Source organism: Oryctolagus cuniculus, chromosome 5 (assembly GCF_964237555.1).
Source record: "Oryctolagus cuniculus chromosome 5, mOryCun1.1, whole genome shotgun sequence".
Taxonomy (NCBI): Eukaryota; Metazoa; Chordata; class Mammalia; order Lagomorpha; family Leporidae; genus Oryctolagus; species Oryctolagus cuniculus.
In genome coordinates, this window is record NC_091436.1 from 53303489 (window position 1) to 53325755 (window position 22267).

The 22267-nt window shown below is 38.8% G+C and overlaps 1 long non-coding RNA gene across 1 annotated transcript in view; it reads right to left on the bottom strand.

Moving 5' to 3' along the window:
• Nucleotides 1-297: 297 nt before the first annotated feature.
• LOC108175389 (uncharacterized) overlaps nt 298-22267 on the bottom strand; it is a 51364-nt gene continuing 29394 nt past the window's right edge. Inside the window, exons 3-4 of the long non-coding RNA XR_517984.4 lie at nt 22157-22245; nt 298-1895 (exon numbers count right to left, since the gene is read on the bottom strand). This is a non-coding gene — a long non-coding RNA (uncharacterized lncRNA). The remainder of the gene's footprint in view (nt 1896-22156; nt 22246-22267) is intronic.

The window sequence follows — 22267 nt, forward strand, 5'->3', positions numbered from 1 at the left end:
GTAGATATCAGTTGAAGCAATAGGAAAACAGAAACTTGCTTGAGAGATTTTTAAGGGAGAATAGAACTTAAAAGCTGATGGCCTAGAGAGAATCACATGTTGTCAGGAAAAGAAGAATGTAGACAGGAGGCTGGAAACATTCTCACTTCTCTAAACCTAGACTATAACATTTGCAATTACGCTCCATGAGATTCCCTTGCATCCTAATAAACCTCCTTTTTATGAGTTTATTTCAGTAGATTTCCATTTTATAAAACCAAACAATTTCAATAGATGACATCAAATAATATTTTTCAAAAAAAGAAAATAACCCCAGGAAATTGCTATGCATTCAGTCCTACTCCAAAGAGTTACTAAGCACAGAAGCTGATTGCCAGATAGCAAGGAAAATAATAAACATATACATGTGTTCTTAGTCTCAAGGAACTCATGGTTCAGTGGGATTCAAACGTGTGCACAAGTTAGTGCAGTATTGATGGTTTGTATACAGATCTAGGAGAAGACCAAAGAAGGAGTTGCTTCTGATGAGTGTAGTTGTAGAAGGCTTCAAACAGGAATTCCTACCCGGACAGATCCTTGAATAATAGGTCCTCTCAGGAACTTTTCAGGAATGGTCCTGTGGTTCCAAGACCACGCTGTAAATCAATAAGGAGTCAACCAAGCCCACATGAGAGAAATGCAACTACAGGCTGAGCTCAGACTTGCTGAGCTTCTTCCAAGCTACCTGGACCTCACCTTACCTCTGCTCACTCCACATTGCCCTGCACTTAGTGTTCTGGCTACTCATCCAGGCCAGCTCTCAGTGGGAATTGTCAGCGCATCAACTCTTCAAGAGCTTGGCTTTAGCAATTCTAAGAGATATCATGTTACCCAGATTTCTGGGCCTTTATCTCCACCTTTGACCTTGAAACAAGAGAGCCAGGTCTTGGCAGGAAGCTCATGAGCACTGCAATTCATTTTTTGACATCCAAATCAGGTGCATAATCTTACAAGCACAATTGAGTGGGATCAGAGAATAAAGTTTCTTGCATGCCAGACTGGCATTCAGAAGGTCCTGGAATGCCTCTGAAGTATTCTGAGTAGGAAAATATATAAAGTATTTTATGATCTCTGATTACCCTCTCTGACTAAGAAATAGTTCTGTTGGTATCTCTTTCATGGTATTTAATACTCACACTACTCTGTTTAGTGATTGATTGTATTTGTAAAAATCCCAGCTGATTTTGATTTGTTCCAGAGGTGGGTATATATCACTTAGTGCAAACTGAGTACCTGGTTCAGTGTTGCACAGTGATTGCTTCATGCCAGCAGTGAGGACAACTTATCAGTGAGTTCACCTGTTATGTGGAAGAGTCTGTATACATGGGCTAGTATAATTAAGTGCATAAATGAGGGATTCTGCAGCCCTATCAGAATAAATATGGCAAATACATAACATTTAATGAGTGCAAACAGGGCTTTCATTCCAAAGTCTATTGGATTTTTCATAACACTTCCCCATAACTTCCACATAAACATGTGTACTTTTGCCTCTATAGAACATAACATATGAACAAATAAGTTGCTTGAAAAGCAAAGAACAGAACAACTGACAAAACTATGTCTTAGTACTGTATTGCACATTCAAGCACAAAAGAGAGTAAGCATAATAAAACTCAAGGTTTCTTAAAACATCAAAAGATTTATTTACAGTTTGGATTCACATTAATAACTTCACATTTTGGGGGCACAATGCAATTTTTCAACATAAAACAAAAATTTAACCAAACATACTAAAAACCAGCCTTTCCTTTTCCATTTCCTTTTCTTCTCTGTGCTTGAAATCTCCCAACTCCTCTGCTCCCGTTCTTTATTGGAAATAGTATATGTCGTCACGAGGCAGTCCTTCCACTGGGCTGCAAAAACACCGGAACCAGTTACATCCACCCTATTGTGTTTTGTCCAACCTCCCTCCTGAGTCCCCTCTTCCACTTTCTCAGCCTCTGGTCATCACTATTTCAAATTCATATCATATATACAAAGCTAACTTTCACATATGAGAGAATACATGGTATTTTTCTTTCTGTGCCTGACATTTCATTTGACATAACAATATCCATTTTCACCAATTTTGCTGCAAATATCAAGATTTCATTTTCTTTTATAGAAGAATAATACTCTATGTATATGCATACTACATTTGCTTTATCCATTCATCTATCAGAGGACACTTAGGTTGATTCTGCTTCCTGGCTGTTGTGAATAGTGCTGAAATAAACATGAGAATGTAAGCATCCCTTTCATATGCTGATTTCATTTTTTTGGGACATATACCCAGAAGTGGGATAGCTGGATTCTGTCCTGGATTTCTTTTTAGTTTTTTAGAGGAATCTCCCAACTGCATTCCATAATGGTTGTATTAATTTATATTTCTACCAACAGGGTATAAAAGGTTTCTTTTCTGCATGTCCTCATCAGCATTTTTTTTTGTCTTTTTAGTAATAGCCAATCTAGTGGCTGGCGAGGTGGTATAATATGCTAAGCCTCTACCTGCAGCACTGGCATCCCATATGGGCACCAGTTCGTGTCTCGGCTGCTCCACTTCTGATCCAGCTCTCTGCTTATGGCCTGGGAAAGCAGTAGAAGACAGCCGAAGTGCTTGGGCTGCTGTGTCTGCATGGGAGACCTAGAAGAATGTCCTGGATCTTGACTTTTGATCCACCCAGCTCCAGCCGTTACGGCCATTTGGGAGTGAACAAGCATATGGAAGACCTTTCTCTCTGTCTTTCCCTTTCTGTATATAACACTACCTTTCAAATAAATAAATAAAATCTAAAAACAATAGCCATTATAACTAGAGTGGGGTGATACAGTGGCTTTGATTTGCATTTCTCTGATAACTACTGATACCAAGCATTTGTTTCATGTATTTATTAGCCATTTGTATCTCTTCTGAGAACTGTCTGTTTAGATCCTCTGCCCATTGATTAACTTGATTGATTGCTACTCTGTTGCTGAGTTTTTGAGATTCTCATATGTTTAGTATATTAATCCTATATCACTTGACTAGTTTACACATATTTTCTCCCATTTTGTTGGTGGTTCTATTTACTCTGCTGATTGTTTCTTTGCTGTGCAGAAGCCTCTTACCTTGATATAATCTCATTTGCCTATTTTTGCTTTTATTCCATATGTTTTGGGATCTTGTCTAGAATATCACCACCTAGGTCAATGTCTCGAAGTATTTTCCCTATTTTTTTCTTATAGAGATTTCATAGTGTTAGGTATTACATACAGATTTTTTATAATTTTGAGGTTTTTTTGTGTATGATGAGGGGTGTGTGTGTGTGTGTGTGTGTGTGAACTGAGAGGGATCTTATGTCAATCTTTTGCAGATGTTCCCTACACCATTTATTCAAGAGAATATCTCTTCTCCAGAGTAATTTTTTAGTTCTTTTGTCAAGGAGAAGCTGGCTGTAGTTGTGTGGATTTACATCTGGGAAACAACTTTCTATTTCATATGTTGGTATGTTTATTTTTATTCCAATACTATGCTGTTTTGGTTACAGTAGCTCTGTAGCATGTCTTGAAATCTGGTACTCCTATGCCTCCAACTTTGTTTTTATTGTTCATGAAAAGTTACATTATTAACTTTCATGTTTAAAATATATTACACTTGTTGTAATGATAAAATATGTAAATCATTTTGTTTCTTCGATATTGAGTGTCTACCTTATGACACCATTCTAAGTATGTGGAACCAGTGGAGAATAAATAGACACAAATATTGTTTTCATTGAGATTATAGTGTAATGGGGAAAAAGTAATGCAAAAACAAATTAATAAAACATGAGTATATGATAAGTTAGGTATTGATAACTGCAGGCAGAGAAAATAAAGCAAGGAATAAATGTTGTGAGAGCTTTGATTTTAGGTAGAGTCACCAGTGAGAAAGTGACCAGAGAAGGGTTCTTAAGAAAATCACACACATATATACCACCCACATAATTTAGTGGCAAAGCCAATTTATATCTTGTGTGTTGGTTACTAGAACAGCTATAACACAGGAGTCACTGTGCAACTAATAAGAGAGTGACTTAAATAAAAAAAATTTATTATCTCACAGTTCTGGAGACTGGAATTCCAAACTCAGGCCATTCCTGTGACTTATGGAGGCTGGCTGGCAGTCTTTGTATCTCTTGGCTTGTAGAGGCATTGTCCTCATTTCTGCCTTCACCCTCATGTGAGTTCTTCCTGTATGCATGATTGGTCTCCAAATTTATTTAAATTGGACTGTGGCACACTCAACTGCCTCATTTTAAGTACTTATATTTGCAAAAACCTTATTTCTAAATAAATTTATATTCTGAGTTGCTGAATATTATGATGCCAACATATGAATTTGGGGGAGACATAATCTAATCTATTAAATTATATCCACAATTTTATATTTATTTTATATCATGAAATTATTTCAAGGCCATTGGCATTTCTTTTAAATAGCCAGATGCCCTGTAATTAGGTGCATATATGTTTATGATAGTTACATTTTCCTGTTGAATTGATCCCTTAATTACATAGTGCCCTTCTTTGTCTCTCTTTTTTTTTTTTGTCTCTTTTAATAGTTTTTTGTTGTTGTTATTGTTGTTGTTTTTGACAGGCAGAGTGGACAGTGAGAGAGAGACAGAGAGAAAGCTCCTCCTTTGCCATTGGCTCATCCTTCAATGGCCGCCGCGGCCAGCGCGCTGTGGCCGACGCACTGCGCCTATCCGAAGGCAGGAGCCAGGTGCTTCTCCTGGTCTCCCATGGGGTGCAGGGCCCAAGCACTTGGGCCATCCTCCACTGCACTCCCTGGCCACAGCAAAGAGCTGGCCTGGAAGAGGGGCAACCGGGACAGAATCCGGCGCCCCGACTTGGACTAGAACCTGGTGTGCTGGCGCCGCAAGGTGGAGGACTAGCCTACTGAGCCGCGGGTGCTGGTCTGTTTTAATAGTTTTTGTGTTAGTCTATTTTGTCTTATATTAAGATGGTTACACCAGCTCTTTTTTAGCTACTGTTAGCATGGAATATCTTTTTCCATCCTTTCACTTTCAGTCAGCATGCACCTTTGATGTGTTTCTTGTAGACAGAAAGTAGATGTGTTTTGTTTTTAATCCATTCAGCCATTCTGTGTCTTTTAACTGTAGAGATGCGGCTATTTACATTCAAAGTGACTATTGATAAATAATGACATTACCTTGCCATTTTTTTTTCATAAATATTCATACTTTTTGCTTTGGATTTCCTTTATACTTTTACTGGGAGTTTTTTTTCCTTTATCTTCTTCCATAGTGATGACCATATTTCTGTGTTTCTATGCAGCACATCCTTAAGCATCTTTTGTATGGCTGGAGGGGTGGTGACAAATTCAATTTCTGCTTGTTATGGAAGGTCTTTATTTCACCTTCATTCATAAAAGAGCTTTGCAAGGTATAGTATTCTGGCTTGATTTTTTTTCTCTCATGACTTGGAATATATCTCACTATTCTCTCTTAGCCTGTAGGGTTTCTGATGAGAAGTCTGCTGTGAATTAATTGGAGATCCTCTGAAAGTAATCTGGCATTTCTCTTATGCACATTTTAGAATCTTTTCTTTATCATTTTACTGTGGTGAGTTTTATTTCAATGTGTCATGATGAAGATCTTTCCTGGTCATGTATATTAGGGGTTGTATGTGCTTCCTCTACTTGGATGTCTCTTTCTTTCTCCAAATTAGGGAAGTTTTCTGTTATTATTTCACTAAGAAGGTCTTCTAATCCTTTCTCTCTTTCCTCACCTTCAGGAACTCCTAGAAACTTTATATTGGGTTGTTTGATGGCATCCTGTAGACTACCAACAGTGTTTTTTAGTTTTCTAATTTCCTCTTTTTTTGATCTGACTGTATAATTTCCTGTGCTTTGTCTTCTAAGTTGGATATTCTTTCTTCTGCTTCATCAATTCTGTTGTCAAGGCTTTCCACTACATTTTCATTTGTTCTATTTAATTATTCAGTTCATTTTGATTTCTCTTTAATATCTCAATTTCTTGGGAGAAATTTTTTTTCATGTCATGTTCAGATTTCTTTAGTTTGTGCATTTGCTTCTGATTACTTCTCTGTAATCTTATGATTTTTTTTAATTCCCTTTTGACATTTCTTCAGTCTCATCTTCTTCACAATCTAGTGTTGTGTTCTTTCAGGGGCATCATATTGTCTTGCTTATTCTATTTTCATGAACTGGCGCATTTGTTATTCAGAATTTGTGGAGATACTCATTGGTTTCTTCTTTGTTTTTTCACTGTGGTGGTTTTTATTTTTGTACTATGCCTCTGTAGATTAGTGAAGTGTCTACTTTCAGTGAATTTATGGAGTCATATAGTGGGTGTGGCTAGGAAGCTCTGTTCAGTTCTCCTGGGTGAAGGGCATATCTAAGGTGACACACCCAGGTTTGGTGTGGTAAATCTCCTCTTTTTTTTGTAATCAGAGGGGAGGTTTATTCTACTCAGCTGAGCTCCTCTCCTTAAATGAGACCAGTGCCTGAATGCTAGCCCAGAAGGTATAATATTCATCCGTTCTGCCACAAAGACCACAGAAAAGATCTGCACAGTCCTCAGTGTAAGCTCAGATTCCCCAGCAATGACCCTCACCAGGTAACCAGGGAACCCCGAGCATGCTGAGTCACACACAGTGACTGCCCAAAGTCCCATCCACACTGTGAGCCCTCCCACTTAGCCTCAGTTTTTTTCACAGTCCCAGCACACAATCCTCCCACAGTCATGAACACTCAGTACCCTCTTAGTTCACCCCATCAGAGTTAGGAGTCTCTACTTGGTTGCTGGGCGTGGAAATAAGCTGGTGAGGCTGTTACGTATATCCAAAATGGCACCCGCTCTATTGGCTTGTTAAAGGATGCTGTAGTTGGGTGATCAAGGAGAGAAAAATGTGGCCCTCCCACTTTTTTTCTCCTCTAGTTTGACAGATACAATATCTACCACAGGACTCCAAGCTGGGTTCCCTCTAGGCTTTTCCTGCAGCTTTATAGCCAGTGGTTTGGGCTACTGTAGTTTGGTCTCACCTCACTCTCCAACACTGGTGTGGAAGCTCTTGGCTGCTGGGGTTTTGAGTTGTGGGCATCTACGACCTCCATGTGTGTCCACTGTGTCTCTCTCATTTGAATAGAATTTCCTCTGCCATTTTCTTCATAACTCTTCCTTGAGACTGCACTCTCCACTTTTTTTTTTGTGATCATCTTGCCTTTTTATTTATTTCTTTTGTAATTCTTCTTTTTCAAACTTTTATTTAGTAAATACAAATTTCCAAAGTACAGCTTATGGATTACAATGGCTTTCCCCCCATAACTTCCCTCCCACTCGCACCCCTCTCATCTCCTACTCCCTCTCCCATTCCATTCACATCAAGATTCATTTTCAATTATCTTTATATACAGAAGATCGATTTAGTATATATTAAGTAAAGATTTCATCAGTTTGCACCCACACAGGACACAAAGTGTAAAATACTGTTTCAGTACTAGTTACACCATTACTTCACAATGGACAACACATTAAGGACAGATCCCACATGAGGGGTAAGTACACAGTGACAACTGTTGTTGACTTAACAATTTGACACTCTTGTTTATGGCATCAGTAGCTCTTGTCATGAGTTGCCAAGGCTATGGAAGCCTTTTGAGTTTGCTGAATTCCATCTTATTCAGACAGGTCATAGTCAAAGTGGAAGTTCTCTCCTCCCTTCAGAGAAAGGTACCTCCTTCTTTGATGGCCCCATTCTTTACACTGGGATCTCACTCTTGGAGATCTTTCATTTAGGTTTTTTTTTTTGTTGTTGTTGTTGTTGTGTGTGGTGTTTTTTTTTTTTTTTTTTTTTTTTTTTTGCCAGAGTGTCTTGGCTTTCCATGCCTAAAATACTCTCATGGGCTCTTCAGCCATATCTGAATGCCTTAAGGGCTGATTCTGAGGCTAGAGTGCTATTTAGGACATCTGCCATTCTATGAGTCTGCTGTGTATCCTGCTTACCATGTTGGATCGTACTCTCCCTTTTTTATTCTAACAGTTAGTATTAGCAGACACTAGTCTTGTTTGTGTGATCCCTTTGACTTTTAGACCTATCAGTGTGATCAACTGTGAACTGAAATTGATCACTTGGACTAATGAGATGGCATTGGTACATGCAACCTTGATGGGATTGTATTGGAATCCCCTGGCACGTTTCTATCTCTACTTTCTTTTAAAACCATCTTTCCCTATCTCCACTTTTTTTTTAAAACCATCTTTCCCTAGACTAGAGCAGCAAGTTCCCTCCCTACTCTGCCAAGTTGGAAGCTATGCTGAAAAGGCAGTTTTAATGTTGGCATCACATCTTACCCTACAGATGTGACATATTGATTTGATCTTTCACTTCCTATTACTTGACATGAGATTGCTTCTAAGATTTCCCCCTCACATTTTCCTATAATTTTTTACCTCATGCAGCAATAATACTGGCACAATGTTGTGGAGAGGTATCTCTGCGTGGTAGACATAAACAATGGCATTTTCTTTTTGTTTTCCCATGCTTAGCATTTTTTAAAGATTTATTTATTTATTTGAAAGTAAGAGTTACACAGAGAGAGGAGAGGCAGAGAGAGAGGGAGAGAGATCTTCCATCCGATGGTTCACTCCCCAATTGGATGCAATGTCCAGAGCTGCGCAGATCGAACCCAGGATCCAGGAGCTTCTTCCAGGTCTCCCATGTGGGTACAGGGGCCCAAGGACTTGGGCCATCTTCCACTGCTTTCCCAGGTCATAGCAGAGAGCTGGATCGAAAGAGGAGCAGCCGGGACTATGGATGCCATATGGATGCTGGCGCTTCAGGCCAGGGTGTTAACCTGCTGTGCCACAGTGCCAGCCCCAGTATTTTTAAAAAGTGAAAACATATTTTGTAATACAAAAGAAACTTACCAAATTTGCCAAATTTATTTTTAAAACAACTTTGTTAGTCCTTTCTACTTTCTTTTGTAGTCCTTTATAGTGAATTTCTTCTGTTTTTAAAATTTATTTTATTTATTTGAAAGGCAGAATGACAGAAAGAGAGAGAGAGAGAGAGAGAGAGAGAGAGATATCTTCCATCTTCTCATTCACTCCCTCAACGGGCCACAGCAGCCAAAAGTGGGCCAGGCAGAAACCAAGAGCCAGGAACACATGGGTGGCAATGACACAGACATGTGAACCGTCTTCCTCCGCCTTTTCATTTCCATTAGCAAGAAGCTGGATCAAAAGCAGAGAAGCTGGGACTCAGTCCAGCACTCTGATATGGAATGTGGGTGTTGCAAGCAGTGGTTTAACCTGCTGCGACACAATGGTGTTTCAATTTAATTTCTTTTGAAAAGTAGATTTCCCATGCTTTATGCTTTTAGCATCTGACTTTAGAGTATATTAATTTTAGTATCTATTAGTTCTGTTTAGGAGAGCAAAAGTATATCTTTGCACAGTTTAGGGACTGGAGAAAATAGAAATTGTACTGTGTTGATCATGATTAGTTTTTTATGATGTTCTCTTGTTTGTTTCCAAATATTACTAAATTTTAAGAAAACAAAACCTACATTAATTTTGAAAGTTGTATTCATATTTTAGCAAATAAATTGTGTTTAGAAGAGGAATGAAATTCCTTTTAACTACATCTCTTTGAGTCAATCTCATGCTGATTGCTGATGTCAGGAGGAAACTTAGGCAGACAAAACACTGCATTACCTGGATAGCACTGTCGCGGAACCCAGTCCTTGTTACCTTGAGATCCTAAAGGAAAAGCTTTTGTTTTTGTTACCATGGCCTAACTTAAGCCAACAAGAAGCCTGACTTTAAGAAAAAGCAGCAGAGAAAGGATTAAGTTGCCAGGTCAGGTAACATATCCCTAAAGTTCCTGTGCTTTCAATACAAAACAAAGGCACTGCACCAAGTCTTGAGGATCATCCCATTCCTCAGTGACTGGCATTCTCTATACAGCTTTTATTTTTTAGTTAAAATGTATCCTCCCTCCAGCTGTAACAAATACTCTAGCCAAAGAAAATCCAAACAAACAAAAACAAAAAAGGCAGACCTCTGTAACGTAAAGAAAATTCTGCTATTCTTGACTTTTATTTTATTAATAAAATTTGTATTTCATGAAACTTGAAGATTCATTTCCCATCATTATTGCACATTATTCTACAAATAAGAAACATCCTGGCATCGGTTGGATATTTTGCGTAGTAGTTAAGATGCCACTTGGGATGCCTGCATCCAGAGTGCCCAGATTTGAGTTCCGGTTACTTTCCCTGTTCCAGGTTACTTACAATGTGCACCATTGGAGGCAGCAAGTGATGGCTCAAATAATTGGGTTCCTATGGCTTCTGTGGGAAACCCAGAAGGTTCAGGATTCTGCATTGGCCTAGCATTTGGGGAGTGAATCAGTGAATGGGAGAATTCTGTTTATGTGTCTTGTTGCCTTTCAAATAAATGAAACAAAATAACTAAAATTAAAAAAGAATTATGTTGACTCTTTTCATTATCTAGAGCAAGGGTCAGTAAAATTTTATGAATAACTTTGTAGTCCATACCAGACTCTGCCACTGCCATCGGATTTGGCCGTTGTAATTTAAAAACAGCCATAGATCACACCTCATTGAACGAGTGGATGTGTTCCAGTGAGACTTTATTGACAAAAATATGCATTAGATGATAAAAGAAATGAACGTCTAACACTCACAGGTGCTGTGCCTTTCTTAGGCCCACCCTGCCTTTCTGAATTGCTATCTCTTCTATAAGGTTACGTTTCTCCTTTGCCTGAGTAAATTCTCCCTCCTCTACAAAGCCGTCCATGGCTTACTTCTTGTCTTGCTTGCTTACTCGCTCACTTTATTTATTTATTATATCTTCAATTTTACTTTCTTTATTCCTATTTTAAAGTAATTTTTCAAAATCTCTCTCTTTCCTTTTCTCTCTCTCTTCTCTCTCTCTCTCTGTCTCGCCTTCCTTTTACATTCTATGCAGAAAGCTTTAAAATCCTCAAACTTGAGAAGTGTCCACTCTTGCAGGGTAGACAGTGGGAGTGAGCCCTTATTAAATGGTGCTCCTTAGGTACATCCATGCCTCTTCCTGGTGTCAGCTTTGACTGCCTCCTCACTTGTCTACTGGTCTTCTGTAGTTTATTTGTTTTGACCAGAAATTTCAACTTTGGAAACTAAAATATGAGGAACTAATAGTAATTGAGTACTTTTATGAGCTAGACATAGTGCTAGATATTTAACTTGGATAATCTAATTTGATATTTATAGCCACCCTCTGAAGTGGACAGTAGGCCTTCCATTTTTAAAGTAGGGAAGTGAATGCTTGAGAAATTAGGTAACTTCTCAGATTAAGAAAGTAATAACTGGTTAAGTTGGACTTTGAACTAGATTATGTGCTCTCAGTTCCTGAGTTGTTGTACAAGACACTTTATCAGTGAACCTTTTCATATTTAGGGACACTTTCTTCAAATGAAACCTTGGACAAATCTTGTGCAAATATGCAAATCAAATAAACATCCTGTTAATCATCTTTTTATCACTTTTATTTTTATTTTAAAATAATTTTTAACCTTTAGTAGTATAAAGAGAACAAATTTCACATATTTCAAGGTTACAGTTCTCTGAAGAAAGCCATACTTCGCTTCTTCCCCCTCATTCTCTCTTAATCTCCTTTCTTTTTCTTTTCTTTATTGTTTAATTTTTTCAGAGACACACTTTCAATCTACTCTGTAATCACAGGCTTAATTAACTGCTAACCATAATATTCAACAAGTAAAAAGGAGGAAGACCTCAGTCCCACAGGAGTATAAACAAGAGTGAAAAATAATTATATTGGAAGATGTCCATTTCACTTCTATACTTCTTTTGAATTTTTTTGTTGCTGTCCTATCTAATTTCTTTTTTTAACTTTTATTTAATGAATATAAATTTCCAAAGTACAGCTTATGGATTACAATGGCTTCCCCCCCCCATAACTTCCTTCCCACCCGCAACCCTCCCCTTTCCTTCTCCCTCCCCCTTCCATTCACATCAAGATTCATTTTCAATTCTCTTTATATACAGAAGATCAGTTTAGCACATATTAAGATTTCAACAGTTTGCACCCACATAGAAACACAAGGTGAAAAATACTGTTTGAGTACTACTTATAGCATTAAATCACAATGTACAGCACATTAAGGACAGAGATCCTACATGAGGAGTAAGTGCACAGTGACTTCTGTTGACTTAACAATTTGACACTCTTGTTTATGGCGTTAGAAATCTCCCTAGGCTCTTGTCATGAGTTGCCAAGGCTATGGAAGCCTTTTGAGTTCATCAACTCTGATCATATTTAGACAAGGTCGTAGTCAAAGTGGAAGTTCTCTCCTCCCTTCAGAGAAAGGTACCTCCTTCTTTGATGACCTGTTCTTTCCACTGGGATCTCACTCGCACAGATCTTTCATTTAGGTTTTTGTTTGTTTGTTTGTTTGTTTTTTGCCAGAGTGTCTTGGCTTTCCATGCCTGTAATAGTCTCATGGGCTTTTCAGTCAGATCCGCATGCCTTAAGGGTTGATTCTGAGGCCAGAGTGCTGTTTAGGACATCTGCCATTCTATGGGTCTGCTGTGTATCTCGCTTCCCATTTTGGATCATTCTCTCCCTTTTTTATTCTATCAGCTAGTATTTGCAGACACTATTCTTGTTTATGTGCTCCCTTTGGCTCTTAGTCCTATCATTATGATCAATTGTAATAGAAATTGATCAATGGGACTAGTGAGATGGTATTGGTACATGCCACCTTGATGGGATTGAGTTGGAATCACCTGGTATGTTTCTAACTCTGCCGTTTGAGGTAAGTCAGCTTGAGCATGTCCCGAATTGCACATCTCTTCCCTCTCTTATTGCCACTCTTATATTTAACAGTGATCACTTTTCAGTTAAGTTTCAACAGTTAATAACTGTGTATTGATTACAGTATTCAACCAAAAGTAGTACGCAGAACAAACAAAAAAAATACTAAGAGGGATAACATATTAAGTTGTGCATCAACAGTCAGGGCAAGGGCTGATCAAGTCACCATTTCTCATAGTATTCATTTCACTTTAACAGGTTTCCTTTTTGGTGCTCAGTTAGTTATCACCTATCAGGGAAAACATATGATATTTGTCCCTTTGGGACTGGCTTATTTCACTCAGCATAATGTTTTCAAATTCCTAACAGAGATCACTTTTCAGTTAAAATTTAAACACCTAAGAATAATTGTGTGTTAATTACAGAGTTCAACCAATAGTACTAGAACAAAAAATACTAAAATGGATAAAGTATTACATTTTACATCAACCATCAGGACAAGAGCTGATCAAGTCACTGTTTCTCATAGTGTCCATTTCACTTCAACAAGTTTCCCCTTTGGTGCTCAGTTAGTTGTCACCGATCAGGGAGAACATATGATATTTGTCCCTTTGGGACTGGCTTAATTCACTCAGCATGATGTTTTCCAAATTCCTCCATCTTGTTGCAAATGACCGAGTTTCATTGTTTTTGACTGCTGTATAGTATTCGATAGAGTACATGTCCCATAATTTCTTTATCCAGTCTACCGTTGATGGGCATTTGGGTTGGTTCCAGGTCTAAGCTATTGTGAATTGAGCTGCAATAAACATTAATGTGCAGACAGCTTGATTGTTTGCCAATTTCATCTCCTTTGGGTAAATTCCAAGGAGTGGTATGGCTGGGTTGAATGGTAGGGTTATATTCAGGTTTCTGAGGAATCTCCAGATTGACCTCCATAGTGGCTTAACCAGTTTGCATTCCCACCAACAGTGGGTTAGTGTCCCTTTTTCCCCACATCCTCGCCAGCATCTGTTGTTGGTAGATTTCTGAATGTGAGCCATTCTAACCAGGGTGAGGTGAAACCTCATTGTGGTTTTGATTTGCATTTCCCTGATTGCTAGTGATCTTGAACATTTTTTCATGTGTCTGTTGGCCATTTGGATTTCCTCTTTTGAAAAATGTCTATTGAGGTCCTTGGCCCATCTCTTCAGTGGGTTGTTAGTTTTGATTTTGTGGAGTTTCTTGATTTCTTTTTAGATTCTGATTATCAACCCTTTATCAGTTGCATAGTTTGCAAATATTTTTTCCCATTCTGTGGGTTGCCTCTTCACTTTTCTGACTGTTTCTTTTGCAGTACAGAAACTTCTCAATTTGATGCAATCCCACTAGTTAATTTTGGTTTTGACTGCCTGTGCTTCTGGGGTATTTTCCAAGAAGTCTTTGCCGGTACCTATATCTTGCAAGGTTTCTCCAATGCTCTCTAGTAATTTGATGGTGTCAGGTCATAGATTTAAGTCTTTAATCCATGTTGAGTGAATTTTTGTGTAAGGTGAAAGGTAGGGGTGTTGCTTCATGATTCCGCACATGGAAATCCAATTTTCCCAGCACCATTTATTGAATAGATTGTCCTTACTCCAGGGATTGGTTTTGGATCCTTGATCAAATATGAGTTGGCTGTAGATGTTTGGATTGATTTCTGGTGTTTCAATTCTGTTCCATTGGTCTATCCATCTGTTTCTGTACCAGTACCATGCTGTTTTGATTACAACTGCTCTGTAGTATGTCCTGAAATCTGGTATTGTGATGCCTCTGGCTTTCTTTTTGTTGTACAAGATTGCTTTAGCTATTCGAGGTCTCCTGTTTTTGTCTCACCTCCCCTTCCAGCACTGGCGCGCAGACCCTGTGGCTCCCGCGGCTCCAGTTGCTCTGGCGGCTCCCATGGCTCGGCTTCCACGCGGTGGGTGACCTTGCTCTCCCCGTAGGTCCTCTGAGTCACAGCCACTAGATCTGGAAGAGTTTCCTCTGCAATTTTTTTCCTGATCCTTTTTCTGAGGCTATGGTAACTCCACTTTTATTAAACTATCTTTTCCCGGACTATCGTTGAGTGCCCTCACTATTCTACCATCTTGGCTCCACCCCTCTTTTTTTGAATTTAAATTAACTGCTACATATCAGAGAAAACATGATGTTTGCCTTTTTAATACTGGCTTATTTAATAAGCCTAATGGTTTCTAATTGACTTCATTTTATTGCAAAAGGCAAGATTTTATTCTTTTTTATGGTTGAGTAGTGTTCATAGTGTGTGTGTATCTTATTTTCTATGAGCAGTGATCTGTCAATGGACATATGAGATGATTTCATCTCTTGACTATTATAAGTTGAACTGAAATAAACATAGGGGTGCAGATAACTCTTTCATAAACTATTTTATTTCCTTTGGGTAAATTCCCAGGAGAGGGATTATTGAGTCATCTGGTAAATCTATTTTCAGATTTCTGAGGAATCTCCATATTGTCTTCCATAATGCTTATACTAGTTTACATTTATATCACTTGAGGATTAGGGTACCGTTACTCCACACCCCTGTTAGCATTTATTTTTGTTTTATTTTTGGATAAAAGCTATTCTAACTGTGTAAAGCTATTCACAATGAGGTGATGCCTCATTTCGGTTTTTTTTTCTGCTTGCTAGTGATCTTGAGCATCTCTTCATGTGTTGGTTGGCCATTTGAATTTCATCCTTTGAAAAAGGTCTGTTCATGTCTTTTGCCAATTTCATAACTGGATTTTTTGTTTTGTTGTTGTTGAGTTTCTTGAATTCTTTGCAGATTCTGGATATTAATCCTTTCAGTTGCATAATTTGCAAATATTTCTTCCTATTCTGTCAGTTGCCCCTTCCCTTTATTGAGTGTTTCCTTTGTGGTGCACAAGCTCCTTGGCTTGATATACTATTATTTGTCTATTTTTGCTTTGATTGCCAGTATTTCAGAAGTCTTTTGCAAGAAGTCTTTAAATATTCCAACATCTTGCAGAGTTTCTCTAAGGTTTTCATCTAGTAATTTGATGGTTTCATGTCAGAGTTAGAGTTGATTTTTGTATCAGGTGTAAGGTTGAGATCTTGTTTCATATTTCTAGATATGTAGATCCAATTTTCCCAGCATCATGTGTTGAAGAGACTGTCATTTCTCCAGGGGTTGATTTTAGGCTGCTTGTCAAAGATTACCTGTTTATAGATGTGTAAATTAATTTCTAGTATTTCTATTCTGTACTATTTGTCTACATATCTATTTTGATGCTAGTTCCAGGTGTTTTGAGTATAACTGCCCTGCAGTTATTTTGAAATCTGGTAATTGGGTGCCCATGGCTTTGTTTTTGTTGTTTAAGATTTCTTTAGCTATTCAAGGTCTCTTGTGTTTCTATATGAATTTTAGCTCCATGTTTTTCTAGATCTGAGAATAATGTTCTTGATATTTTGACTGGGATCACATTGAATCGGATCTGTAAATTGCATTGTGTAGTGTGGACATTTTGATGATATTAATTCTTCAAATACACAAACATGGAAGCTTTTTACATTTTTGTGCCTTCTTTTATTTCTTTCTTTAATGTTTTGTAATTGAGTTTGTTTATGTTTTTAAAAAGCCTGCTTTTCAGTTTGCTGATCATTTGCATCCTTTTTTATTTCTATTTTGTTTGTTTCTTCTCTAATTTTAATAATTTCTTTCCTCTATTAATTTTGAGTTCATATTGTTTTTATTAATCTAGGTTCTTGATAAACATTTCTAGATCATTTACTTGAAGGCTTTCCAATTTTTTATTTAAAGTATTCAAATTTCATATATTTCATATATATAGACTTAGGAATATAGTGATGCTTCCCACCCAACCATTCCTCCTGCACACACTCCCACTTTTCCTTTGTCTGACTGAGATATTTCCAAAGATTTGCCTTCTAGCTCGGATATTCCTTCTTCTGCCTCACAAAGTCTGTTATTAAAGCTTTGTACTATATCTTTCATTTGACATATCGAATTCTTCATCTCTAATATTTCAGTTTGATTTCTCTTCAATATCTCTATCTCCTTACAAAATTTTTCACCCATTTCATGTATTAATTTCTTTATCTAATGTATTTACTTTTTTGTGTTTTTGAATAATCCTATGATCATTGTTTTGAATTTCTTCTCAGACATTACATCAATTTCTTTGCCTTTATATTCTAATATTGAAGTGTTGTTGTGCTCCTTTTGAGGAGTCATATTGCCTTTCTTTTTTATGTTTCTTGCATTTCTGTATTTATTTTTAGATATTTGTGGAAACACTTGTTGGTTTTCTCCTCTGAAGCTTTTTTTTTTTTAGATATAAGCCTCTTTTGTTTAGTGGAGTGTCTGCTCCTTCAGTAGATATCCATAGGTGTAGGCTAGATGAGGCCACAGAGCTCCAGTCAGTGCTCAATGGAGGGGGCAATAGTCCAGGGTGACACCCAAGTTAGTCATGGTAGATCTCATCTATTTTCAGCAGGAGGGAGAGTATGATCATATCAGCTAGTGTGAGCACATCCTCAACTCTCTTCCAAAGTGATCAATGCCAGAGTGAGCCAACCATGGCAACAGACCTCACTCATGGAACATATAACCCACACAAAAGATTTACGTGTTCCTCAGTGTGAGCAAAGAACCCTGTGCAATGACCTACCCCAGGCACTCAGGGAACTCTGAGCCTCTGAAACTAGACTCAGTGACTGTCCAGAGCACGATATATTTTATACCTTACTATGCAGTCACAGAATTCCCACAGTCACAGTACATAGGGCTCCCATATTCACAGGGAGCAGGGAATCCACTCTCAGTCCTGTGATCATGCTCCATCCATAAAGACAACCGAGGCACTACCAGAGCTAGCTGCCTTTTGGTGCTCTGCCTTGGCAGCGTGATTCTGGGCGTCTATGATAGCTTGAGGGGAAGGGAGCACCTCACAGGCTGAAATTGGAGGCCAGCACCCTGCCAACCCACCAGGCCAGAATCAAAGTTAGTGGGGACTGTGGACTTATTTCAGCAACATAATTCTCTAATTCTGCATCAGCCTCTACTTGCCTTATTTAGATGGTGCTTTATCCCTGCTTGTCACCAGGCACACTTCATGGGGTTGGGAATAAACAATGTGCTCTCCCTTCACAGGGTTACATGAGCACTCTGTCCCCTGATAGTGCTCCAGGCCAGACTCAGTTTGCTCTGCAAGGTTCTCTTTCAGGCACTATTAGTAGTGACATGGGCTGCTGTAGACTTCTGTCGCCTTGCTCCAAGAAGATGGTGTCTCCTCCAGCCCCAAGCCATGGGAGTCGCTGGTGGTATACCTGCTTGCTGTTGCATGTTTGTATTGTCCTCACTGCTCCACAGTGTCTCTCCTCTTTCTGTAGAATTGTCCCTGCAAACTTCTCTTCAATCCTCCCTGAGAATGCAATTCCTCCACTTTTCCTCTGTTATTTTCCTGTGGTCAAAATCATCATGTCTTTCCTCTATTCATTCACACATCTTGGTTCCTCTCATTATTTGAAACAACTGCAAGAGTCTACTTAACAAAGGAAAGTTTATTTCAGTTCACAGATTTGAAGTTTCACAGTCCATCGTTGTGTGGCCCCATTACATCTGATGAGGGTGATAGGTGACAGAATATATGAGCAGAGAGTATCATATGGTGAACCATGAAGCAGAAGAAGAGAGAGAGAAATAGAGCATGCTTATTCACTATGTCCATGTATCTTCCTTTTTAAAGCCTCAATGATTCAATTATTGGACTCAGCCCAGCCATTCAGGCTTGGAGCTAACATGCAAAGCCCTATAGACAGGGCCAGCACTGTGGTGTAGTAGGCTAAGCCTCTGCCTGTGGTGCCAGCATCCTATATAGGTGCTGATTCATATCCTGGCTGCTCCTATTCTGATCCAGCTCTCTGCTTATGCCCTGGGAAAGCAGTGGAAGATGGCCCAAGTGCATGGGCCCCTACACTCATGTGGGAGACCTGAAAGAATCTCCTGGCTTCTGCTTCAGATCAGCTCAGCTCTTGCCATTGCAAGCATACAGCGAGTGAATCGGTGGATGGAAGACCTTTCTGTCCGTCTCTCCGTCTCTCTCTGTGTAACTCTGTCTCTCAAATAAATAAATAAAATCTTTAAAAACAAAAAACAAAACCCTGTATAGACTACGTGATTAAAAAAAAAAAAAAAAAACAGTGTTGGGGCCAGCACTGTTGCGCAGAGGGTTAAAGCCCTGGCCTGAAGCGTCGGCATCCCATATGGGCACCGGTTCTAGTCCCGGCTGCTCCTCTTCTGATACAGCTCTCTGATAAGGCCAGTAGAAGATGGCCCAAGTCCGTGAGCCCCTGTACCCACATGGGAGACCCGGAAGAAGCTCCTGGCTCCTGGCTCCTGGCTTTGGATCAGCACAGCTCCGGCCATTGCTGCCATCTGGGGAGTGAACCAGTGGATGGAAGACTCTCTCTGTCTCTACCTCTCTCTGTAACTCTGTCTTTCAAATAAATAAAATAAATATTTCAAAAAAAAAAAACCAGTGTTTATTTCTCCTAGTTCTAGAGGCTGGCAATCCATGAATGAGATGCTAGGAAATTCAGTTTCTTGTAAGGGCTCTAGCTTACAGATGACAACCTTCTCACATGGTAGTCAGATGGTCTTTCCTTTCAGCTCCACAAATGGGGTTGGGGAAGACAGAGGGAGATATATGAATGTCTCCTCTTCTTATAAGGACACCAGTCCTGGCCGATTAGTACCCCCTTTTATTTTCCTATTTAACAAGCATCCCTAAACACTCTATCTCCAATTATAGCCAAATTGAGGGTTAAGGCTTCAACCCAGGCATTTTGTTTCTGTCTGTAACAGGTATCTAGAGGGCTTTGAATTACTATGGAGATGACTGACATGACATGGCAAGTTTAGGGGAAAGATGGATGGGTAGGCAACACAGCAATTATTCAATCTACAATAAAAATAAGTTAAGCATGGATAACCAGGACTCTGATATTAACATCCCTAATCAGACAGTAACAAAACATTGTTCTAAACCTGAGCCAGTCCTCAGAGCCAGGATCAAATGATTAAAAAGAGAGGCAAGAGCTTAATAGGAAAGATCCTGCAATATCACAGCTACTTTATATGATCGTGGTTCTCACAGTCCTTTCCAAGAGGCTTGGAGTCATTTACTTAGAATCATTTACTTATATTAAGAAAAGGAATACACAAGCATTTCAACAGTTGCTGGACTCAGAGGGTTATATACCACTGAGACTTAGGTAGGTAACTGAAGTATCTACAAGATCATCTACATTACTATGGGTCTTCATACCTGATGATTTTCCAACTGTATAATTGGAATGTTTACAGTTGGCAGTGGGCATTGATCTTAGATTGTCTCTTTGTCCTATGGAGTTTAGAGCCATCATAGAGAGGAAGACTAAGTAGAATACTCTGGAACTCTCTTCTCAGTTAAAACAGTAACTAAAAACAGTATCATACTCTGGACATCTGGGAGGATGTTAGTTCCATCCTTCAAGACTTATGTATGTGATAAGAGAGTGAAGGACCCCATTATGTTCACATCCCAAGTGAATAGCTCCAAATGTATCTGCTGTGTAATGTATTTTTGGTAGTCCAAATTATCATGACCTCAGAACATGAATGTGGCTATTCATCAACCTAAAGTATTTTTTCCAATCTATGAGACTGGCATCAAAAGTAGTACAAGTTCACTTAGAGTGTACAATAGTGCTTCTAACAAGCTCATCTAGGACTATGCTAATTCTTTTCTCTGTTTGAATGTACTCAAAAAATTCAAAAGCATCCACTAAATTATTGATTTTATGGCTAAATAGACCAAATAAGCAAGAAGTGGAATGTACTTTAGATTCCTTAGAGAATTGTGCTCCAGAGTGTGGATGATAAATCTTATTAAAATTCAAGAGTAAGAAACATCAGGGAAATTTTTAGGGGTTCAGTGTTTTGGAAAAGCTGGAACGTCCTCTCCAAGAGGAAATATTTGTGACTTTCACTTACCTTCACAAACAGGTAAGCACAGTGACTATGTTTTTTTCTCTTGGTTTTTGGAAACAGTATTTTACACCTAGGAATGCTGTTCTGATTAATGTCTGGTTGACATGGAAAGCTGACAAATTTATTTCAAGTGGTATCTAGTACGAGAAAAGATTTTGTGGATGATCAAGATTGCAGTATAAGTAGTTTCACCATATTGTACATACACCATAGTACAGCCTGTGGCGATGATGTACTCTATGCTGGGAAACAACATTGCATGGAGTTGTATTACAATCCCAGATAGAAGAATTGCTGCCTAGACCTTGAGGATTCTAGTACAAGATCAAGTCATTCAGATGACAGTGTCAAACCTTTCAAAAACCATTCCATAGTATAGGCAAGAAGACCAATTGTTCACTTTTAGCTGTGGCAGGTCTGACCCACAGTCGTAACGTCAAATGGACCCTGCAGTAACCTGTTGAAAGATAGAAGTGGTATGTCTTGCTCAAGGTAAGAGTAGGAATACACAGCACAATAAAGCAGCTTAAATGGGTCATTCTGAGAGCCCTGTTTTCCACAAGCATCCTTCAATGTACATCTATGGTCACAAAGGTTAAGGGTGGAGATATCCCTCACATCTGCCTGCTAGGGGAGGATAAGAAGTTTGGCTAACTGGAAGAGTTGGCATAATATGAGCAAAGTTATAATGAACAGTGGCTTATTTCCTCATGTAGGGATGACCTGAACAGGAATAGTGATGCTAAGCTCTCTCAATGGGAAGTTTTATTTTATGTGGCTAGAACCATAAGTGAGAATATGATGAGCATTGCTGAATAGTAGTTCTAGGTGCTCAGGAGTCTAAAAGGAGACCTGGAAGAGGCCTGGAGTAGATATTTGTGTGGACATTTTGAGTAGGTATGTTGCATTAAGATCTTTGTATTGTGTAATAATGTCCACTAGAGACCATCTATCCGGAAATGGTATGAAATAATTAAGTGGGCACCATGACTTATGCTATTGATGCCAGTCAAACTCTTTCATCAGCCATCCCAGTGCTGGTACAGTGAGCTCATGTTTAAAATAGCCACTGTGGCAAGGATGGAGGCTAGGTTTAAGCTTCACAGCATTGTCTTCCATACATCAAGGTTAATATAAGTACTGCTGCTGCCAAATGTCCAATCACCATTAGCTTTTGTATTTTTCTGCTGCTATAACAAAGTATTCAAGGTTGAGTAATTTGTAAAGAAAAGAGGTTTATTTAGCTTACATTTCATGGTGCTGGAATCTGCTCAGCTCTAGTGAATGTCTTATGGTGGATGGCATCACAATGGTGAGAACACATGTGGAAGAGGTCACCTGGTGAGACAGGAAGCCAAGG